At 42.8% G+C, this 7,645-nt stretch overlaps 1 protein-coding gene across 1 annotated transcript in view; it reads right to left on the bottom strand.

Annotated features, from left to right (window-relative positions):
* Positions 1–7,645, bottom strand: part of PORCN (porcupine O-acyltransferase) — a 298,654-nt gene that overhangs the window by 228,877 nt on the left and 62,132 nt on the right. The gene's annotated exons all lie outside the window — the stretch shown is intronic.

The following is a 7,645-nucleotide window of genomic DNA, read 5'->3' as shown; positions in this document are numbered from 1 at the left end:
GATGATTGGTGTGGCACCATTCAAAAGTTATGGAGCACAATTGCATATCCTCCTTGTAATTTTGAATTATTTTGATACAATTTTGACCTGAAGCTGTATCTTGGAAACGAGATAATTAATATGCAGGACTTAATTTTCCTTTATTAGTGACCCAGTTCTGGTAAAATTTAGTTACTTCCATTTCTGAGGCTTTTTCCTTGTAGACCAGTGTAAGCTATAGCTTCAATTCTCATTGATAGATTTCAAATACATACTCATACTTCAACGCATTAAAAGCAGTTGTCTGGGTTTGCCAACATTCCCCAAAATTCTGAAGTCGATGAAATCTAATAAATATAAATACTCAAACCAATATAAAATTCGAAAGCTTTATACAGTAGTTGTATAATTATGAATACCTAATCTGAGAAGTGTAAATATTCATACTATCTTTTAAAAAAATAATATCACTATATTATTGCTTCTGATAAGTTCGTGATGGTGAACCTATGGCACGCGTGCCACAGGTGGCACACGGAGCCATATTGGCACGCGAGACATTGCCCTATGCCAGCTCCAGTGTGTATGCATGCCCTTGCCAGCTGATTTTCGGCCTTGGGAAAGGCCATTTTGTCCTCTGGGCGCTTCAGCTTCCCTGAAGCCCCGGAGTGCAAAAAACAGCCTAATGGACAAACAGGAAGTTTGGAAAACACACTTCCTGTTTACCTGTGGTGCTGTTTTTTGCACTCCGGAGGGTTTAGGGAAGCTTCCCTGAAACCTTGGACTGCAAAAAAACAGCCCAACGGACAAACCAGAAGTCTGGAAAATGTGCTTCTGGTTTGTCCGTTGTGCTATTTTTTTGTACTCCAGAAGGTGCAAAAAAGTCCCAAGCTTCAGTGAGGCCTATGCACATGGATGGGGATGGGGGTGGTGGTGAATTGTGCGCATGCAAGGAGGCTGCAGGGGGTGGGGTGCATGTGTGTGGGGAAGGCATGTGAACACATGCTAGCACACCCACATACACCCTTTTAGGTTCATCATATTAATATTATTTTACTGAAAGAGTATAAATGCTTAGAACAAACTTCCAGCAGACATGGTTGGTCAATCCACAGTAACTGAATTTAAACATGCCTGGGATAAACATATATCCATCCTAAGATAAAATACAGGAAATAGTATAAGGGCAGACTAGATGGACCATGAGGTCTTTTTCTGCCTTCAATCTTCTATGTTTCTATGTCATCACTGTGATAGGTGAACACTTGGTCTTTCTAGCAGAGCAACTTGTTGGAAGCGAAGTTCAGCCTCTTGCCATGTGGTGGCAGTATTGTACCATACTTCATGAAATTGAGACAACGTGAGAGATGCAGAGCTGGATTTTACTTTGTTTTTTTTTCCCGCTCTGTCATTGGAAGGCTGAGAGAACAGGAAAGGGTATCTACTGTATATGATTAGGGGATGGGAATCCAGAGAACGACATGGCTGGAACAGTGCGGCCCTTAATATTAGATTTGCCCCCACTTGTTTGGCATTTGGAAAATGAGAAGACAGCTCTCTTTCAAAGAGGTTTGAATCAGAAGAATGTCTTTAGTTAGACAGCAACTGTTTTTATGGCAATTCCATGGTTGGTTTTGGATTGCATACTGTACTGTAAGGCCGTGTTTCCCAACCTTGGCAACTTGAAGATATCTGGACTGCAACTCCCAGAATTCCCCAGCCAGCATTTGCTGGCTGGGGAATTCTGGGAATTGAAGTCCAAATATCTTCAAGTTGCCAAGGTTGGGAAACACTGCTATAAGGTACCTCAGGAATCGCTCCATAGGCAGTAGAGTTGTCAAAGTAAACATTTTTCTTCTGGTTAGACGGCAGACTTTGACTTGCCATCCAATGAAGACTTCTCACCTTTTCGATCTTGGCTGAGGGTTACATTTCTCGGTGATAAAAGGGGCTGACAATTATCGAAACAGGAAGCAGTCACAGACTGGTCGGCTTAATAAAAGAGGCAAGCTAGCAGTTCCTCATGTCAGAAAAAGCAAGTGGAAGTAGATTTGGTGGTTCTAAATTACCTACACATAGATGCTTCAGTTGAAAGGATGTTTGGTGGTCGTAATGGTCCTTTTCCCAAGATGTAATATTAAGCAGTTAACTTGAGGAACAAGAATCTAAAAGCTCTGCTTAATATTACATCTTGGGAAAAGAACTGTCAGTCTTGAATACAAGGAGGGAAGACAGATGGCTGCCATTCCTTTGGTACTCTAGAAAAGGGTTTATTATGGGTGACTTCTAGACCACTGATGGGGGACTATGGCCCTTTTATGACCTGAGGACTTCAGTTCCCAGAATTCCTGAGCCAGCCATGAATTCTGGGAGTTGATGTCCACAAGTCATAAAGGGTAGAAAGTTCTCCACCTCGGTCCTAGATTTTTTTGAGTCACATTGAAGGTTTCACATATATGTTGCTTTTTAAGTGGATTCCCATCACAAATGCTGCATTTGAAGTTTGGCACTGGGAACGAGTCTAATGTGTTAGATTCGCGCAAGAAAGAAGAAGCAGGACACAAAAACAGTTCAGCACCTGTTGTGGTTAGCGCTGGCCCAGCTCCTGCCCCAAGGACTGTGGATGTGGGGGAGACATCCACATGCTGCAGGCCTGTTTTGCCCCCGGTGGAATCTGCTGATGAAGGCTCCTCTGACCAAGAAGACATGAGTGACAGGGAGGAGGAGAGTGTGGCAGACAACTCAGAAGGAGATCAATTATCTAGCTCCTCCTTGGATTCAGAATAAGAGTTAATGATACAGCCACGCATGAGGAGAGCGATGCATAGGCAACAACAACTGAGAGATTATTATCAAAGAAAATGAGGCCACCTGTGGTTGGGTGGGGCTGTGGTAATTAGTGAGGCTGCTATAAATAGCAGCCTGTGGGTTTGGCCATTGTGAAGGATTATCTGATTGTTGTGTTTCGTGACTGCTTTACTGACTTTGACTTTTTGTGTGCTGATTTTCCCCGCTTTGAAACTAAACCAGAGCAAAGTGTGTTTCACTTTGTGAAAGAAGGACTGTGAATTGCCTCACAGCTGCAAACTAAGTATCACAGAACTGATAAGGGACTTGTACAAATTACCAGTTTGTTTGGAGACAGTGCTCTTTGCTATACCAAAAGAGGGCTTGGTTTAAGTGAATTTTCATTATAAAGAACATTGTTTTAAATTTTCGAACGTGTGTGTGTCTGAAATTTGTACCTGTGAATTTTTGGGAGGATTCTACCAGAGAGCCCGACAGAACAACACCTTTTATTCTCCTAACTGAATGCAATATGAACTGTCGGATGGCTGCAGGGAAGCTGCTTTTAAGAGCTCCCCTGTAACCAAGCCCACCACTGACAGCTGTTTTTTCTCTCGCCGCTAGATTAGCCAATCAGCGGCAGCCATGCAAATCTGTGCTCTGTACATCAGTACGTAACACCCCTCTTCTCTTAGTTCCTGGAACGTCCAATCATGAGTTGATGTAGGTCATGTAATCACGTAAGTAAACAGGGCACCTTACAGTCCTACTGGGCCTGCACGATTCAGTTCTTCGTGAGCCTTTGACTGGAGTGGATATGCCTGTTGCTGCTCCGGCATCTACTTGTGGAATAATCTGGAATCGACCTGCAGGCATGGCGGTTGAAGTCTAGGCGTCTCCGACCTCTGCACCCAGTTGACTTCGCTGGATTCCTGTACCTGCAGGTAGGGATTCGCACTCCTCCTTGAGAATAGGTTGTCTTGGTCTCTTATAGGTAGGCCTGGCTCTCATCATGGGTTATTTTGAATGGTCCTTGGGGCAGAAATGTGCACCATTCTTGCCTCTGTGCCTCATTTCCTTGCGGCTGTGTGTTCTCCAGTTGGCGAAGGCAGGAGTCTCTTAGTCTACTAGCTGGTCAATGCGCCTTCACCACACTTGGCTGTCATTGAGTCTAACGTGGTAGGACTTCGGCCTGGTCACTGCAAGGACTGTAACTTTCACCCATTTGCGGTCCCCCAGGTAGTTCTCTGCAAACAGCAGCTTGTCCATTATTAGTGTCTGAATCAGTTTGCTTGACTCCAGGAGTGTTTCTGGGTGATAATTGGATTTTAAGAGTTTCCCTGAAACCAAGCCAGCCACTGACAGCCGTTCATTTCTCCCACCAGATTAGATTAGCCAATCGGTGGCAGCCATGCAAATTCGTGCTCTGTATGGCAGTACATAACATAATGGCTATCAGTGTTTCTCTCATTGTTAATAGTCAGATGATAGATTTTCTCCTCTTTCCAAATTACTGATATGCCTGTTTCTCAGTTATACCTGCAACATGATTGGCGTTTGAACTGAAAGACAGGATGCATTTAGCAGATTTGAACATTCATCTGGTTATGCCTGAGAGTAGCTACTCTTCTTTCTGATTAAGCTTGCTTTTATTTCCACTTTTCCTTTTTTCAAATTAAAAATACGATGCTTGGGGGGAGTTTACTGGCCTCGCAACAATTATTAGCTGGACTAGGAGTTTTGGAAAGCCTTGAGTCTAAGTGAGCAGTTTCTGCTTGGATCACACAATTTATGTAACTCGGGAAAAGTGTAGGTCCTAGGACACTGCCCTGAGGAACACCACTGTTAACTGATACTAGATCAGACACTGAGTTGCCTATTTTAACTAACTCCCCCTCCCTTCGTCTGTGTCTTTTCAATCCATGGTCCTTGCTGTTCCATTGTTTCCTGGAGGCCAGCACTGTGTGTGTCTCCATTTTATGGTTCTTTCACCTCCTGTTAACAGCCTTCTAGAACATGCCCAGGCTACTAACCTTTGAGTCTTTTCTGTCACAACAAAAGGACATTCTCCAGAGCTGCTTTCATGTCCTCAGGGCGGCTACAGTTTGTTCTTCCACTCATCATTTTATATGTATGTGTATATATATATATACATATTAAATTTTTCCATTAAAAAAAAAACCAGTACTGTACATAATCATATTTACAGATAAATCTACATCATATATACATTCCTATCGGCATTGTCTTTTAATTGCTTTTAGATTTCTTAATATTTTATTTCAATGCTTCTTTTAAGTTTCTTTTTTTTTCCATTGGTACCATTTTGTCCAGGTTTCATAATACAGTGTTCCCTTGATTTTCGTGGGTTCGAACTTCGCGAAACGTCTATACCACCGTTTTTCAAAAATATTAATTAAAAAATACTTCACGGTTTTTTTCCCTATACCATGGTTTTTCCCGCCCGATGACATCATATGTCAGTACCAAACTTTTGCCTGCCTTTAAAAAACATTTTTTAAAATAAACTTTAATAAATAAACGTGAGTAATAATCTAAATGGTTGCTAAGGGAATGGGAAATTGTAATTTAGGGGTTTAAAGTGTTAAGGGAAGGCTTGGGATACTGTTCATCGCCAAAAATAGTGTATTTACTTCCGCATCTCTACTTCGTGGAAATTCGACTTTCGCGGGCGGTCTCGGAACGCATTCCCCGCGAAAATCGAGGGAACACTGTAGTCCGATTCTTTTTTATTATTAAGCTCCATTGTCAGTCTGTCCATCTCTGCACAGTCGTATATTTTCTGGATGGTCTCATTGTCTTCAGATATTTGCGGATTTTTCCAGTTCTCTGCAAATACAATCCTTGCAGCTGTTGTAATATGCAAGCTTAAATATTTTACATTTTTAGAATAGGTACCTCTCATAATACCCAGTAGAAAAAACTCTGGCGTATATTCTATTTTTGTATTTGTTATTTGACACAACCAATTATTTATTTTTTCCAATATTTTCTTGTCTCTGGACATAACCACCATAGATGCTTCCTCATAACGACCAAAGCTTTTTATTTTGGAACATGCTTGCGTATTTTAGAACTAATTTGAGCATTAAAAGGACATCGGAGGGTGCTTGAGGAAACCTTATCCCTTTTATATGTTCTCTAGTCCCTGGGATTGAGCAGAAATGTAATTGATTTTACAATATGTGAGGAGTGAGAGTATTTTAAAATCAAGTTTGCATTCATCGGAAAGAACCCTGTGTAGCTGTTTCTCACCATGGAGTCTTATTTTTTTATAATGTCCAAGAAACATATCGGCCAAGAGTGTTAAGGAGTGTGTAGAACCCTTGAGTTATCAAGGACATGCATAGAGCAAACATGGGATTCCAGCAGGTATCCAGGAGATGTGAGTAATTATTCAGATACAAGACAGATACATTAAAGTTTATAAAATAGTGTTTACTTTTAGAAATAGCACAGTCAAGTCAAACAGTCTGGTCATACACCTTCAAATCAGTCAATATATCTCAATGCAATAATAATAATATACTGCTCAAAAAAAAAAGGGAACAAATAACACATTCTAGATCTGAATGAATGAAATACTGTATTCTCATTGAATACTTTATTCTACACAAAGTTGAATGTACACAACAGCAAGTGAAAATGATTGTCAATCAGTGTGTTGTGGTTAGCTCTGGCCCAGCTCCTGCCCCAAGGACTGTGGATGTGGGGGAGACATCCACATGCTGCAGGCCTGTTTTGCCCCCGGTGGAATCTGCTGATGAAGGCTCCTCTGACCAAGAAGACGTGAGTGACAGGGAGGAGGAGAGTGTGGCAGACGGCTCAGAAGGAGATCAATTATCTAGCTCTTCCTTGGATTCAGAACAAGAGTTAATGATACAGCCACGCATGCGGAGAGCGATGCATAGGCAGCAACAACTGAGAGATTATTATCAAAGAAAATGAAGCCACCTGTGGTTGGGTGGGGCTGTGGTAATTAGTGAGGCTGCTATAAGTAGCAGCCTGTGGGTTTGGCCATTGTGGAGGATTATCTGATCGTTGTGTTTCGTGACTGCTTTACTGACTTTGACCTTCCCAGCACCCCCCGAACCCGGGTTCGGGGTTCAGGGGGGTGCTGGCAAGCCCCCCAGGACGGCTGCGACCTTTTAAAACAGCCGTGCCGCTTCCCAGCTGTGTCCTGAAGCCGAACGCTAAAGCCGAACTTCCGCGTTCGGCTTCAGGAGACAGCTGGGAAGCGGCGCGGCTGTTTTAAAAGGTGACAGCCGGGCTGGGGGGCTTCCCAGCAACCTCCCGAACCAAACCCGGGGTTCAGAAAAATTTTGCCTCTTCTTACGAACTTTGTTCGAGTTACGAACCGGCGTTCGGGAGGCTTCTGGGAAGCCCCGCTGCCCGGCTGTCACCTTTTAAAACAGCCGCACGGCTTCCCAGCAGTCTCCAAACGCCGGTTCGTAACTCGAAAAAAGTTCGTAAGAAGAGGCAAATATTTTCTGAATCCCGGGTTCGTATCACGAGTTGTTCGTAAGACGAGGGGTTCGTATCTTGAGGTACCACTGTACTAACAAAGAGGGCCAGAGGAAACTTCCATGAATTATGGCATGATAACTTCATGTCTGGGATTTAAAGTCCATCATCTAGAAAGTGACCATGAAGGCAATCCTTTGCATTTGCAGACTGTTTTCACATGCACAGAAGCACCTGTTTGCACACCAGGAACATGTTCTGGCTAACCTTTTAAGCCTGTTCATCAGTTTAAGGCAACTGACTTGTTCAAGAGTTAAACGGGCAAGTGACTACAATCTACTTCGGGGACAGGGGTGAAATGCTATTGGTTAGGGCTGGTTTGGCCGAACTGTTA

Source organism: Erythrolamprus reginae, chromosome 2 (assembly GCF_031021105.1).
Source record: "Erythrolamprus reginae isolate rEryReg1 chromosome 2, rEryReg1.hap1, whole genome shotgun sequence".
Lineage (NCBI taxonomy): Eukaryota > Metazoa > Chordata > Lepidosauria > Squamata > Dipsadidae > Erythrolamprus > Erythrolamprus reginae.
The sequence above is the reverse complement of the archived record's forward strand: the minus strand, read 5'-3'. Positions and strand labels throughout refer to the sequence as shown.